General features: G+C 45.0%; 1 protein-coding gene across 3 annotated transcripts in view; it reads right to left on the reverse strand.

Moving 5' to 3' along the window:
- Positions 1–16,108, reverse strand: part of MAML2 (mastermind like transcriptional coactivator 2) — a 210,610-nt gene that overhangs the window by 53,069 nt on the left and 141,433 nt on the right. The gene's annotated exons all lie outside the window — the stretch shown is intronic.

Below are 16,108 nucleotides of genomic sequence, written 5' to 3' on the forward strand. Positions count from 1 at the left end.
TTCCCTGCCAAAAGTTAGGGTGTTTTCCAGAGGTTCCGCTGAAATGGTGATTTTTCACGTGATTGAAGGAAAAATAAATGAAGGACCATCTATCGCAATGTTGGCGAACCTTTTTGGCACCAAATGAGCAGCCGCCCAGTACGCATCCATGCGCCGGGAAGATGATCTTCTGGTTTCTTTGCACAGTGGTCTTTGCACGCGCACGCGTGGCAGAAGCGGGAAGACCAGCACACATGTGCACGCTGGGAACTGGAAGATCATCTTCACGGCCTGCACATGTGCACCAGGCAGCTACTCTTCCAGTTTTCGGCACTCCTGTGCACGTGACGGTGAACTGGCTTGCGTGCCCGGAGAGATGGCTCTGCGTGCTATTTCCGGGGCATGTGCCATAAGCTCACCATCACGGATCTATCACATTAATTTATTAAATTTAAATTACCATATTTTTCAGACTATAAAATGCACCGAAGTATAAGATGCACCATGATTTTGAGGAGGTAAATTTAAAAAAAGGTTTTTGCACTCTGCAGGCCTTGTTTTTTGTGAAAAACGGGGCATGCAGAGAGTTTGAGAGGCCTCAAAGTGTTCCTGGTGTCGGGGGGCAAAAATGGCCTATTTTTTGCTTGTTTTTGCCCTCCCCAGCCCCCAGGAGCACTTTGCAGGCCTCCTGAAGCCTATGCACATCCATTTTTGCAAGGGGGCGGGGTTTTGGGAGGCCAAAAATGCTGTATTCAGTGTATAAGACACACCCAGATTTTCACCCCCTTTTGTGGGGGGAAAAGGTACGTCTTATACTCCGAAAAATACGATAGTCAACGGTAGGATTTGGCCAACTTTGGTCACCTTCTTGAGTTCTCCTCCACTCAAAAATCAAGATGAAGGTTTTGCTTGAGAAAGATTGCAACTGCCTTAGAGTAATTCCCTTGGCTCTGAATGCAATGTATTGGACGAAGTATTTTGCCCACTCCTCTCCTGTAAAAAATTACAAAGTACATTCTCCCCACAACTTTGGCAGAAGGATAATTTTGTTTCAAATTAAACAAACAAAATTAAATGGCTTAGCTTGGGAATTAACGTTTGGCAGCCTCTCCAAGAAACTGGGCGGGTGAGAGGGGAGGGCGACTATAATGAATCCATTTTAGCTCCAGAAAACTGGACCTTTTGCCAGCGAGATGATTAAGATATATAATACGCGATTTTATCACTTGCTTCCAAAGCTCTTCCTCCCCACCCTGATGCTGGTTCGATAAAAGGAAGGAAAGAAAGAAAGAAAGAAAGAAAGAAAGAAAGAAAGAAAGAAAGAAAGAAAGAAAGAAAGACTTTGCAAACATTGACTTAATTTTGATCGGTTAATGACCTTCCCTGGAGGAATAATTGGAATGACAGTTCCCTTGATACACTGTAGTAAATTAAGGAGGGGGAGGGGGCCTCTCCCCCCACTCTCCCCCCAAATTGAATTGCAGACACAAAAGATCAGTTTCCATAATCTCTGCAAAGTGCTGCTTTCAAAATCTCACCCTGGTTTTGATTTCAGTGGCTGGCAAGCGGCGGATGATGTCTGCTAGAGAAATAACACCGGTAGTTGGGTTTGAAAATATTATGTGCAGTGCAGAATATCTAAGAGGCACAATGGTCGACCCAGAACAGTTCAGCTATAAATAGGTCAAAGCTGTTAATCAGGACAAAGCATTCATGACTTTGGGCGAAACAAATAAGGAGTACTCCGTGTTTGTATTGTAGAAGTGTTTTCCTTCTGGCTCATTCAACCCGGAGAACTACCCCCTTCTTGGTCTCAGAGCCTCTCAAACCAGGAATAAATTAACAAGCCTTTGTTGCTAAATCGACAGAAATTAATGTCAACGTAGATTAAGGGGGGGGGGGGTTATGAAGCCAGAGTGGTGTAAGCAAAACCAGAGAGGGAGGCAGGGGTGAAATCCAGCAGGTTCTGACAGGTTCTGGAGAACCGGTAGCGGAAATTTTGAATATTTCAGAGAACCGGCAAATGCCTCCTTTGGCTGGCCCCAGAGTGGGGTGGGAATGGAGATTTTGCAGTATCCTTCCCCTGGAATGGGGAGGGAATGGAAATTTTACAGTATCCTTCCCCTGGAGTGGGGAGGGAACGGAAATTTTGCAGTATCCTTCCCCTGGAGTGGGGAGGGAATGGAAATTTTGCAGTATCCTTCCCCTGGAGTGGGGAGGGAATGGAAATTTTGCAGTATCCTTCCCCTGGAGTGGGGAGGGAATGGAAATTTTGCAGTATCCTTCCCCTGGAATGGGGAGGGAATGGAAATTTTACAGTATCCTTCCCCTGGAGTGGGGAGGGAATGGAAATTTTGAAGTATCTTTCCCCTGGAGTGGGGAAGGAATGGGGATTTTGCAGTATCCTTCCCCTGGAGTGGGGAGGGAATGGAGATTTTACAGTATCCTTCCCCTGGAGTGGGGAGGGAATGGAGATTTTACAGTATCCTTCCCCTGGAGTGGGGAGGGAATGGAGATTTTACAGTATCCTTTCCCTGGAGTGGGGAGGGAATGGAGATTTTACAGTATCAGTGACGTGCGGTGAGGTTTATGACTGGTGAGGCACTGACACAGTGCTGGGTTTCAAATATTTTTAGACTTGTGGACTTCAACTCCCAGAATTCCACAGCCAGGCATGCTCAGTTCCAATTTAAAGCGACAGCATTTGTTTTTCTCCTTTGCTCCTTCTTTCTTTTTCTTTTTCTTCTCCTTCCCCTCCTTCCTCCCTCTCTCCCTTCCTCCCCCTCTCTCAAACACACACACACACACACACACACACACACATACACACACAAGTTGGATTGGACTATCTCTCCTACCCCTTCCCTCTCTCACTCACTCTCAAACAAACACACACAAAAGTTGGATTGGATATCTTTTCCAGTGGCTTGAAAGCAGCTCCTCTGCCATCCCCCCCCCCATTCCCCTGCTGCCTTTCCCAAACACCTCCACCATTGCAAATGCAGCCTGCTATCTGGGTGGGAAATGCCTGGAACACAATAAAGCCCACCCACCACCTCCTGCTGGCAGGCTGGGGTGAGATGAGAGGCAGAGAAGCCAGAGGGGAGCTGAGCCGAGCCTTCCAAAAGAAAGAGGCTGGGGGGAAGTGTGTGTATTACAGCATGGCTCTTTGCCTGGCTTCCTGCCTCCTCCTGTGGTCTCCTCAGTGCTCACTTGTGCTCTCCCTCCCCAAGTGTAGTTTGATTGCAGGTGGAGCCACGTTGCCTTTTCAAACTTGTAATCAGTGAAGCTGGGCTAGATTTTTATATAGTTTTATCCAGCTGTGTGTGAGAGAGAGAGAAATGAATGGGGGCCTGGGGAGGAAGTCACTACACTTGGGGAGGGAGACCACCAGTGAGGTTAAGCAGAGTCATCCACGGTGAGGCAGCAACTAGCTCAGCTTTTTCCTTTTACTTTTTTTTTTCATGATGAGAGTGGTGAGGCTGTGCCTCACCTGCCTCACCTGACTGCACGTCACTGTACAGTATCCTTTCCCTGGAGGTTTTGCAGTATCCTTCCCCTGCCACGCCACCAAGCAACACCACACCCACAGAACTGGTATTTCACCACTGGAGGAAGGGAAGGAAGGAAGGGACGAACTTGCTTACATTTTATTTGTCATCTTGTGTATGAGATGTAAACTCAAACAGTGTCCCCAGCCTAGCCTGAGAATTGTGGGCAATCTGGAGTTTCCTTTCCGGTTGTTGAAATGGGAGCATGCATGTACGCGCAGGCAGGAGCACTGGAAACTGGAAGCATGCACTGTGCGGCTGCTCTTCCGGTTTCCAGCATGCACATCAGCCAGTGCGTGAAGACCAGCTGGTCGGTGTTCATGCACGTGCCAGAAACCGGAAGATCATCTTCCCGGTGCGTGCATGCGCACCAGGCGGCTGGTCTTCCAGTTCCTGGCATGTGCATGCACACCGGCCCACTGGTCTTTGCATAAGCATGCACACCAGACACTAGAAGACCAGGTGGCCGGTGCACACGCACATGCCAGAAACATAAAAAAAAAAGGCCAGTTTCTGGCAAAAAAAATACACGCTGTGTCATCTTATCGTAGAATGCTGCAACCAGCTGCAAAGGTGAACTGGTTGCCGGGTGCCCAAAATTTGGTCATGTGACCATAGGTGGGCCTGCCATTGGAACTGCTGAATTGGGAATTCCTGTATATATTCTATGCATATCAAAGCACCCAGGTTCAATTCCCACATTTTTAATTAGTTATTTGAAGTCATCCATCCATTATTTAGGTAAAGATAAAGGTTCTCTTCGCACATGCATGCTAGTTGTTCCTGACTCTGGGGGGCAGTGCTCAGCTCCATTTAAAGCCGAAGAGCCAGCGCTGTCTGAAAATGTCTCCGTGGTCATGTGGCCGGCATGACTCAACGCCGAAGGCGCACGGAACGCTATTACCTTCCCACCAATGGTGGTTCTTTTTTTTCTACTTGCATTGTACATGCTTTCGAACTGCTAGGTTGGCAGAAGCTGGGACAAGTAACAGGAGCTCGTTCCGTTACGCGGCGCTAGGGATTCTAACCGCCGACCTTTCTGATTGACAAGCTCAGTGTCTTAGCCACTGAGCCACCGCATCCCTCCATTATTTAACTCTGCCACAATTTTGTGCCAACATTATGTACCTCTTAGCTGCAATCTAATGGTCATCAGATTTTTGTAGTCTGGATGGAATAACTCCAGTTAACATTCCGGGCAGATTCTCATATAGATTCACTGAAAGCTTTCCTGTTGCCTGCGAGGCTATCTGTCCTGCCTGACACATCTTTAGAAAATCATTTATATCAAAATAAAAAATATGTATATGGGAACTGGCATCCTGCACAGTAAAGGGTCAGCCTTGAGCCTCATCATCATCTCTCTCTCACACAAGAATGACTCTGAAGCCCCATAAGCACTTCTGGAAATCAAAATAATGGATCTGCTGCTTGTGAAAACCTGCTTGGAAACCAGAAAAATAAGATGGTAGAAAATATCTGGAGGGATAAAGGAGTTTGCAGAGAGTAGCAAACTTATTCATTTGGGGGCCGACCGCATCATTTCAGAATCCATTTTGTGATTAGGCAAGTATCCTGCACATTTGGCTTCTACTGTGAAGCTACACCAGCCTCACACGGCTTCCTTAGACAACACAATTGCACTATGGTGCAACCGCACTGTTTGGAACCGCACTTCCAGAGGAAGGCGCCACATATGTTCACAACCGATTTGCTGGAAATGTGAGCGCATGCACACCAAGGGTGGGGTGCTGCCGGTTTTACTACTGGTTCCCTTTGCGTGCCTTTTGCATGGGCGCCCTCGCTTCGCGTGCGTGCACAGTTCAATGTAAATTGTTCTTTCCACATGCACAGAACAATTTACAGTGAACTGCGCATGCGCGGTCACTGCAAAACAACATGGCAGCGACATCAGCGGTGGCGAGGGAACCGGCTCAGGGGCGTGGCAACCCTGGGACGCTGCCGGTTCTGCGACCCAGGCAAAAATGCCACTACTGGTTCAGCTGAACCGGGCCGAACTGGGAGCAATCAACCTCTGGTGTGCACGCATCTTCCTCGCTTTTGCACGGCTTCAAACGCACAGCAAATCTTCTCTGGCAGCCGCGGTGAGTAGAGCAGGTGAGGAACAAAGCAGAGAGTGAGATAAGTAGGACAGGCTAGCGCCTGGGCGGGCGTACTACCGGTTCACCCGAATTGGGCCGAACCGGCTGCAGCCCACCTCTGAGTGTGTCCATCTCCCCAGATAAACAAGAAGAGTAATTGGAGAAGAGTTATCTAGATGGAGGGGATGATGGAAAAGAAGTGTATCCTACAAGCCCTCCACGGAGTTTGTTGTACACCTAGTCCTTGAATTACAACAGTTCATTTAGTGACCGTTCGAAGTTACAACAGCACTGAAAAACTGACTTATGACCACAATTGTTGCATCCCCACCATCATGTGATCAAAATGCAGACACTTGGCAGCCGATTCATATTTATGACGGTTGCACTGTCCCGAGGTCATGTTCTCCCCCTTTGCCTCCTTCTGGCAAGCAAGGTCAATAGAGAAGCCAGATTCAGTTAATAACCAACAACTGCAGTGATTCACTTAACAACTGTGGCAAGAAATGGGGTAAAACTCATTTAACAAATGTCTCACGTAGCAACAGAAAGTTTGGACTCAGTTGCAGTTGTAAGTCGAGGACTAACTGTAAATAGGATTGTTTCAACCTCTGGAAATGGATTTTTTTGTTTTGTTTTTTTGGCGACAAACTATTGTGGCATCCAATTTCTGAATAGTAAACTCTCCTGGAGTAGCCGTTTTGTGAGTGAACTCAATATTCCAATTATGTCTACCCATGGTTGAGGCAATTGTTTGCTTTGGGGGTTACGCATGAGCAGTTCCTCTGTGTAGTAATTCTGAAGAAAATCCATCAATGTTTTCTTATTAGATGAACTGGATGTCCTTCTCCAGCAGTGAGTAACTACAACTCCTCGCCACTCACCTGGGGGATGCTTGCCATGTTCCCACATGCACACTTACCAACTGCACATCCAAATGTTATCTGTACATATGCGGTTCAACGCCCGTGGGTGGTGGAAAAATGCATGGTTGATTTCTTATTTTGAGGTAGTAATCTAAACATATAATTTTTACTATGCCCGCTGAATTGCTCACATATGGATAAAATTCAGATGAAGCAGCTCTGTGTTTATGTTGCTTAGAATTTTTTTTCACACAACCTCCCACCCCTTGAAATCTGTTTTGTGTGGGCTTTCTCTGTGTTATGATCATTTTGGAAAATTCTTCTGAAGAATCTTCGGTACTGCACTGTTTTGCATTCAAAATACCTGGATAAATGGATACGTTAGTTCTTCGTCATTTGATGAAAGAAAGAAGACGGGGGCAGTAGAAGGCAATTGACACAATATTTTAAGGCTTTACAGAGGAGGATCTGGGTAACTCGTATATGATACCTGTTGCATTGGGTAGTGGATAGGCACACACAGGCTTAATGGTAACAACAGCTCTTTATTATGTACAACAAGTGAGAACAATCCAGAGAAGGTTGAGTCTGACAGCAGCCCTTTTATAGGGAGCTGTCAGACCCTTCGACCAATAGGATTAAACCTCTGTTCCCGCCCGAACAGAGGACCTTGGTGGAAACCACTGTAGTTAGAGCAAGTATCTAACAATACCTCTTGCCATTTTTCAATTAAATGGCAGAATAAAACAAGGATGGTAAAAAGCAGTGTATGCACAACAGTGGGATAATGTAAGGATCTGCATATACGAGTTTAAAAATATAAATATTGGGATATTCCCTCAAGCCAAATGATAGAAGTTTTTTCCCCTAAGGGGAAATTGAAAACATACAGTTTCAGACTACTGTATAATCTGAATTTAGGCTATATTGCATTACATTACATTATATATAATAATATAATATAATATAATATAATATTATATTATATTATAATATAATATAATAAATATAATATAATATAATATAGTAATGTAATGTAATATAATGCAATAAATATAATATAATGTAATGTAATGTAATGTAATGTAGTGTAGTGTAGTGTAGTGTAGTGTAGTGTAGTGTAGTATAGTATAGTATAGTATAGTATAGTATAGTATAGTATAGTATAGTATATACTGATAAGGAGGACAGCCTGTGGCTTAGTGGCTAAGACTCCTGCCTAAGATATAATACAGCCCAGGTTCGAATCCCAGTAAGGGGATGGCTAGCTGATGAGAGCTAATTAGCTCTCATTAGCTACCAGTCTCCCTTTATTTATTTATCAGTACAAATACAACATATATATATATGTTTTTATGATTTTAATAAATAAGTCAAGGCAGCACATATACTTAATACTCTTTCCTTCTCCTATTTTCCTCACAATCATTCCCTTGTGAGGTGGATTGGACTTAGAATTTAGAAGCATTTAGAGCAGTAGTGGGTTTCGGCTCCTGTTGCACCCGATATGCTGCAATGGAAGCCAGGCGTGCACCATGGGCACGCGCGCTGCGCTTGCATGCGCACCCACCGCCTGCGATGCTCCAGCTGCTCGGCGGAGCATTGCACAGGCCCTGTACACTGCGCATGCATGCGCAGATGGCCCGTTTCCTTCAAGTACAGGTAAGGAACCACTTCCTCCAAAGCACCGTTCTGGTACAGTGGCTGCTGCTTCCGGCAGGCACCGGTACGCACGTACCGGGGCATACTGCCTACAACCCACCACTGATTTAGAGTAACAGAGCTGGAAGAGATCTTGGAGGTCTTCTAGTCCAACCCCCTGCTCAGGCAGGAAACCCTATACCCGTGATGGCGAACCTATGGCATGGGTGCCACAGGTGGCACGCAGAGCCATTTGTCAGGGCACGCGAAGCATTGCCTTGTCAGCTGGTCAGCATGCATGCACCCGCTGGCCAGCTGACTTCAGCCTTCTTTTGAGTCCATTTTTCGCCCCCCGGAGCGCAAAAAACCAGCCCTACGGGCAAACCGGAGGTTCAGGAACATACTTTAGTCCTCTGGAGCATTCAGGAGCCTTCAAGAGGGTTCCCTGAAGGCTCTGGAGGGCTAAAACCAGCCCTAAAACCGGGCAAGAAAAGCATGCCAAAAATAGGGGGGGGCTGGTTGTGTGCGCATGCACACTGGGGTCGTGCACATAGCATTATGGGTGTGGCACGCTCGTGCACCCCCCCCTGCACTCCCCTCATTTTTGGCACGCAAGCCAAAAAAGGTTCGCCATCACTGCCCTATACCGTTTCAGACAAATGGCTATCCAACATCTTCTTCAAGACTTCCAGTGTTGGGGCGTTCACAACTTCTGTTCCACTGATTAATTGTTCTAACTGTCAGGAAATTTCTCCTCGGTTCTAAGTTGCTTCTCTCCTTGATTAGTTTCCACCCATTGCTTCTTATCCTGCCCTCAGGTGCTTTGGAAAGTAGATTGACTCCACTCTTTCTAGAATCTCTTTCTAGATGTCTAAAATTTGCAAGCTGACTATTAGGACTCAAGAGCATCCATTCTTTTTTCTAATCTTTATCTATTTCAGACAGCCTTCCCTCTCTTATTGTTGCTGTTAGTCACGAAGTCACGTCTGACCCATCGCAACCCCATGGACAACATTCCTCCAGGCCTTCCTGTCCTCTACCATCCCTTGGAGTCCATTTAAGCTCACGCCGACTGCTTTGGTGACTCCATCCAGCCACCTCATTCTCTGTCGTCCCGTTCTTCTCTTGCCCTCCATCGTTCCCAGCATTAGGCTCTTCTCCAGGGAGTCCTTCCTTCTCATTAGATGGCCAAAGTACTTGAGTTTCCTCTTCAGGATCTGACCTTCTAAAGAGCAGTCAGGGTTGATCTCCTCTAGGACTGACCAGTTGGATCGCCTTGCAGTCCAAGGGACTCGCAGGTGTCTTCTCCAGCACCAGAGTTCAAAGGCCTCAATTCTTTGGCGCTCACCCTTTCTTATGGTCTAACCTTCACAGCCATACATTGAAGCTGGGAAAACCATAGCCCTGGCTATATACACTTTTGTTGGTAGGGTGATATCTCTGCTTTTTAGTATTGTGCTGTTGTTGTTGTTGTTGTTGCTGCTGCTGCTGCTGCTGCTGCTGTTGTTGTTGTTGTTGTTGTTGTTATTATTATTATTATTATTATTATTATTATTATTATTATTATTATTATATTCTACTAATCCTGACTGTTGCCTGTTTAAAAGGTTATTAGTGCTTCCAAGTTCAGAATCTTTTTTTTGGGTGGCTTGGACTATGAAACATCAATAATTGGTAGCTGGACGTTGTTTTCACTTTGGCACAAATTGTTCTGAGCATGGGAATATGGAGAGTTGCTATAGTTACTGATGTAAAACTTGTCGCCAAGGAACAAGTGCTCTCCACAGGTAGGATCCTATTCCTCTCAATGTAGTTGTTATATTTCCCCAGTAAAACAACATCCTTGGGTTGCAATGGAACTGGTTTTTTTCCAAAGAGGATTTTTCCTACCCAAAAAATCATTATAAAACCCCTTTAATTAAAAAAAAAATCAGTTTGTGATGTACGCTGAGCAGAATTGCTGTTTGGGGAACTATTTTGATTGTCTGTTTATATGTAAACACTTCTCTATCTTTCACTCCTTTACTTGCAGACACCCACACAACATTTAAAATGAAACTCACTTTCTTTAAATTTGCATGTTTTTTTCCTGAAAAAAGAAGAAGAAGAGCGAACCAGAAAGAAAAAGCCAACACAGTTAGGCTGCATCAACAGAGGGATAGAATCAAGATTACGTGAAGTGTTAATACCACTTTATAATGCCTTGGTAAGGCCACACTTGGAATACTGCATTCAGTTTTGGTCGCCAAAAGGATGTGGAGACTCTAGAAAGAGTGCGGAGAAGAGCAACAAAGATGATTAGGGGACTGGAGACTAAAACACATGAAGCAGGAACTGGGTATTAATCAGTGGATTAATCAGTGGAACAGCTTGCCTCCAAAAGTTGTGAATGCTCCAACACTGGAAGTTTTTAAGAAGATGTTGGATAACCATTTGTCTGAAGTGGTGTAGGGTTTTCTGCCTAGGCAGGGGGTTGGACTAGAAGACTTCCAAGGTCCCTTCCAACTGTTATTCTACACTAGAATGGTACAGTAAAAGAATTTGTTTATTTATAATGTCGGTCTCTTCTTCTTTGACTCATCTTTCTTGTGAATTGTGAGCCCCCTTTAAATGTCTTTCCATTCTCCCAAAGGAAGCCCAAATGGGGTCAGTTGCATGTGACTAAATGAACAAAGGGACAGAAAATTGGGACAAAAACAGGGATGGAGGAAATAGATCTTTTTAAATTTGTTCTCAGCCCAGATAAGATGAAATACGAGTCTTTCTAAACGCTTGTCATCTGTCCACCAATTAAGAAAGAAAATCCAAGTAAACCCAAATTATCTAGATTTGTTTTTGTTTTTTTCATATAGGTCACTTTTTCTTTGATGCAAAACTTTCAGAAATCAATAGTCTAGATCCGTTTGTTTTTCATTTTGGGGCGCCTAACCTTTGCAAAGCAGACAGATTTTACCAGTTTCTTTGGAAAGGGTGCTTAATTCTTTTTTAAAAAAGAGTTTTATTATTTTTAGTTACAAAAATAAACACTCCATCTTTCCTTAAGCAGTGTGTCGTCTGGGTACAAACATCTCTGTGCAACATCGTTCCTCTTTTGCCATATCTTTCACATTCATATTAACATTATCTCCCTAAGTTTAGTATTATAATATATTGAGCATTTAAACATTATGGAACTCTCAATTTTTCTTCTTAAAATCTTCTAGTAATAATATCATATCAACATTAAACATCATTATTCTCATCATACACATACTAACAGTTTCCATCTTATTTATATCTCTATCTAAGCTTATTATCTACTTATTTTTTTTAGCTTTCTTCATTTCCAAACTCCTTTTTCTCTCTCCAGCCATTGGAGAGAAAATACTTCCCAAATCATATAAATCATATGATGTTCAGTTTACTCTTTCTCCTTAATTGCTAATGTTAATCTGTTTATTTCTGCACATTCTAATATTTTCCTTATCACCTTCTCATTAATAGGAATTTCTACACTTTTCTAAAGTTGTGCAAATACAATTATAGTTGCGCTTAATACATGGATGATTAAATATAATTCTCTTTATTATAAAAGTCAGGTAGGTGTTTATACGCCTAGCTGAAGGGCCCAATGAAAAATCAAAAAGGAGATTAACATTTAATGAACATTTTGAAAACTACAACCCAAGAATAACAGAGTTGGAAGGGACCTGGGAGGTCTTCTAGCCTATCCCTTTGTACAAGCAGGATACCCTATATCCATGATGATGAGCTATGGCACGCGCGCCACTGCCCCAGGTCAGATCTCCGTGGTGTTTCTTTCGTGAGCTTCTGTTTTCCTGCAAACGACGAAACAGAAGCTCACGAAAGAAAAAGATCTTGCTGGTTGTCGCGTTGTCAGTGTTGGGATGCTCCACCTCCCACCGGCCAACTGGTTTTTGGATCTCTGCTGCACATGCGCGCATGTCTGCACTTGCGTGTACATGTTTGCAAATGCACAAATTCCTGCATGTCTGCATGCATGTCCACGCACATGCCTGTGCAAGCTCGCATTCATGAGTGCACACACATCTTTCAGTTTGGTTCGATCCTAACTAGAGGCAGATATTTCTCTCTCTGGGCACAGTGAGAATATATCTGCTGAACGAAACTCTGCATTGGCAACAGGAAGAGCATCTGGCCAGTAAACATTCTGCTAGCTTCATTTAGTTGCCAAGACATCACCCCACAAGGGATTATGGGGTTGTTAAATGATGATGATCGATTGAATTAACATAAATTTGGGTAAATTCTGGGACAGTGGAGGACATGGGAACCCGGTGTGCCATGACTCATGGGGGTCGCAAAGAATCGGACATGACTTAGTGACTGAACAACAACTGCCATCTTGATTTTTACTGACCTCTCCCCACAGATGTCACCAAATAAAGTGCGTCCCAGCTAATTGGGAGAAAAGGAGTGTTAGATACTAGCTTCAATTATAGTGGTTTCCACCAAGGTCCTCTGTTCCAGCTGGAACAGAGGTTTAATCTCATTGGTTTAAGGGTCTGACAGCTCCCTATAAAAGGGCTGCTGTCAGACTCAACCTTCGCTGGATTGCACATAGTTGCTACTGAGTTAATAAAGAGTTGTTGTTACCGTTAGCCTGTGTGTGCCTTTCCATTACCCAATCTAACACTGGTGAAGAAGGTGGGATTGGAAGGCAACGAGGCGAACCAAAAAGAGCGTAGCAATCCAGCAAGTAAATCCAGCCCAGAACTCAGCGCAGCTTCGAGCAACCATTTTTGAGCAGCAAACTCAAAACGCCCTCAGAACACAAAATGGCCATGCACGCCCCACTGACTCTGTATGACCCAATCACTGAGCACTGGGACTCGATATGCTGAGATTCGACTGCTTCCTCGAAGCCAATGACCTCATGGGCTTTCTGAAGGCCGCAAGAAGAACTTGTTCCTCGGTTACTGTGGACGGGAAGTGTTCGAAACTGCCAAAGACCTATCAGAGCCAACACCGCTACAATCGGTCGCTTGGTCCGTGCTCCAGCAGACGCTGAAGACTCACTACACTCCCAAGCCATCTAAGCCCGTCCGCCAGCACGAATTTAATATTTGCAACCAGAAGGAAAGCGAATCAATCAACAAGTTGCGGCGCTACAAAAGCGTACTGCGAGTTCCGAGACCTAGACCAACTTATTTTTGACGTCCTGGTCTCTTGACAACGGGCCCTAATTCACGGGCATGCAATTTGAGACCTTCTTAGCAGCACAGGGAATCAGGCATGCCCTGGTCGCGCCATTCCATCCAGCCTCCAATGGTCAGGTGGAGAGAATGGTGAGATCTGCAAAAGAGGCCCTCTCTAGGATGGGCCCGGGAGATTGGCAAAGACGGGTTGACCACTGTTTGCTAATTCAGCACATCACCCCCGGTGCCACTACAGGGAGAAGCCCCTCCGAGCTTCTCATGGGTCGCCGGCCAAGGTCCCACTTAGACCGGCTATACTCAAACTATTCTTCTCGCATCACCCCCTGATTCCACAAGCAAAATTTGGATTTTTAGTGTAGGGGATTCAGTTTACGCCCACAACTACACCGGGGGAACTCTGTGGATTCCTGCCACAGTAATAGGCATTTCCGGGCCTCGCTCTTACCTCCTAGAGCTCGAGGACGGTCGGAATTAGAGAAGGCACATTGACCAACTCCGTGGCTGCCTCTCCAACTCCACTCTTAGGCAGCCAGAAGTAACTCCCGCATGAGTTAGCCAAAGCCCTACCCAAAAGGAGCACGAAGTCACTCCTTCCACAGCCAACGCAAACCCGAAGTCACCAGGATACTTAGCTTCTTGTGTTGCAGGCCCGCAGTGAGCTCCGAGCAAACCGGCTCTAGAAGCTCCAGCTGCAGCATGTGAAAGGTTCCAGGAGCTTCCACCAAGCGGAGCTGCGGAGAGAAGAGGTCTGTCCGACCTGTCTGAAGAACACCCTCCAACTAAACTGCGCAGGTCAGGCACAGCTACCAAAAGGCCCACCTACCTGCGTGACTACGTGACCAGTAGGATTATTCCATCTAAGAGGGGAGGGGTGTTAGATACTAGCTTCAGTTATAGTGGTTTCCACCAAGGTCCTCTGTTCCGGCGGGAACAGAGGTTTAATCTCATTGGTGTACGGGTCTGACAGCGCCCTATAAAAGGGCTGCTGTCAGACTCAACCTTCGCTGGATTGTACATAGTTGCTACTGAGTTAATAAAGAGCTGTTGTTACCGTTAGCCTGTGTGTGCCTTTCCATTACCCAATCTAACAAGGAGACAATGATTTTTGTCCCCGTTTTTCATTTCCCAATTCCCTTGATCCTCCACACCACATGCAAATAAAAATACTTTCCAAATTCCAAAATTTTGCGGGCCAATTGTGGAATGCAGAATCAGCATGACTAGCTGAACAAATGAAACCATTTTCTGTGGAAATGGTTCCTTCTTCCGATGCCAGTCACACAAATAAAATGCAACAGAGCTGAGATTTCTTCAAGCCAGCCTTAAGAAAACGGGATTCATTGGCTACAAATTAAATTAGCACGGAGAAATTTCAAAAGGGTATACACAGCAACGCGAAACCCAACTAAATGAAGTCTGTCGTTTTTGACCAAAAGAAAGCTTGTATAACTGATTTCAGGCATAAGATGGTTTTCTTGAATACACGATTCAACAGTTATAGGCCAGAGTGCCCTCACAGAAATCCAGCAATTACTCTGAAAAGTTTCCTCCCTCCCAATTTTGCCCATATTCTGGTAAACATCAGGCCTATGAAGATAACGTTTGAGGGGGATGAATAGGAAGAAGGGATTAATGTAAATGCACTTTCTCTTTGTTAACATTAAGAAGTGCTGTTATCAGAGCAGTCTGGTCAAAACGAAGCTATTTCTGTAGCAGAATATATATTGTTTTCTCAGCTGTAAGACTTTTGCTAGTAGATGAATATATTATGAAATACGTTGCCATTTAAAATAGAACTGCGTCTCTGTATCGAAAGCTGGCGTAGCTGAGAATAGAGTTGTAACAAGCACTTTTTTTAAAAAAAGACACTAGTTTCCTACATCCATGAATACTACAGTATTGTATTTTATTTTTATAACGAAGAAGATCTTATGCACGGGATCGTGTGATCGGCTTTTGCGTCCTCCGGACAAGAAAGAGTCGTAAGGAATTTATCTCCATGTGTTTGTCTGTATATACGTATATATCAGTGATGTTGAACCTTTTTTCCCTCGGGTGCCAAAAGAGTGTGGGTGCATGCTATCGTACGTGCCCACACCCATAATTAAATGCCCCCCATTGTGCCCACATGTGCATGTGTGCACAACCCCTCTGCTGCCCCTCCCCCCCCGTGCATGCCTGCATGGCATTCTTGGAGCCTGGGGAGGGTGAAAACAGCCTCCCCCCCAGGCCCTCCGGAGGCTGGAAACAGTTCCAGTGTGCCCGGTAGATCTGTTTTTCACCCTCCCCAGGCTCCAGGAAAGCCTCCTGAAGTCTAGGAAGACAGAAAATGGCCCAATGGGCCTACCGGAAGTTCATTTCTGAACTTCCGTTGGGCCCGTTTTTTACCATCCACAGGTTCCGGAGGCTTTCCTGGACAAAAACAGGCCTCCCCCACCCTCCGGAAACCTGAAAATCAGCTGGCCAGCATGCACATGCGCGCTTGAGCTGACGTAGGGCAACGCCTCACATGCCCTCAGATATGACTCTGAGTGCCACCTGTGGCACGCGTGCCATAGGTTCTCTATCATGAGTATATATAAACCACTATTAATTGTCTAAAGACACTGTGTGCTGCGTATTGCTCCTGCGTTTATCTCATAATAATAGCCACACTGCCAAAACTCTGACAAAAGTCAATGGGGAAGCCCAGATTCACTTAACAACCGTGTTACTGACTTAACAACTGCAGGGATTCACTTAACAACTGTGGCAAGGAAGGACGCATAGGGTAATCACATAACCTTGTG

The sequence above is a fragment of the Natrix helvetica genome (genome assembly GCF_964273705.1).
Source record: "Natrix helvetica genome assembly, chromosome: 4".
Classification (NCBI taxonomy): Eukaryota; Metazoa; Chordata; class Lepidosauria; order Squamata; family Natricidae; genus Natrix; species Natrix helvetica.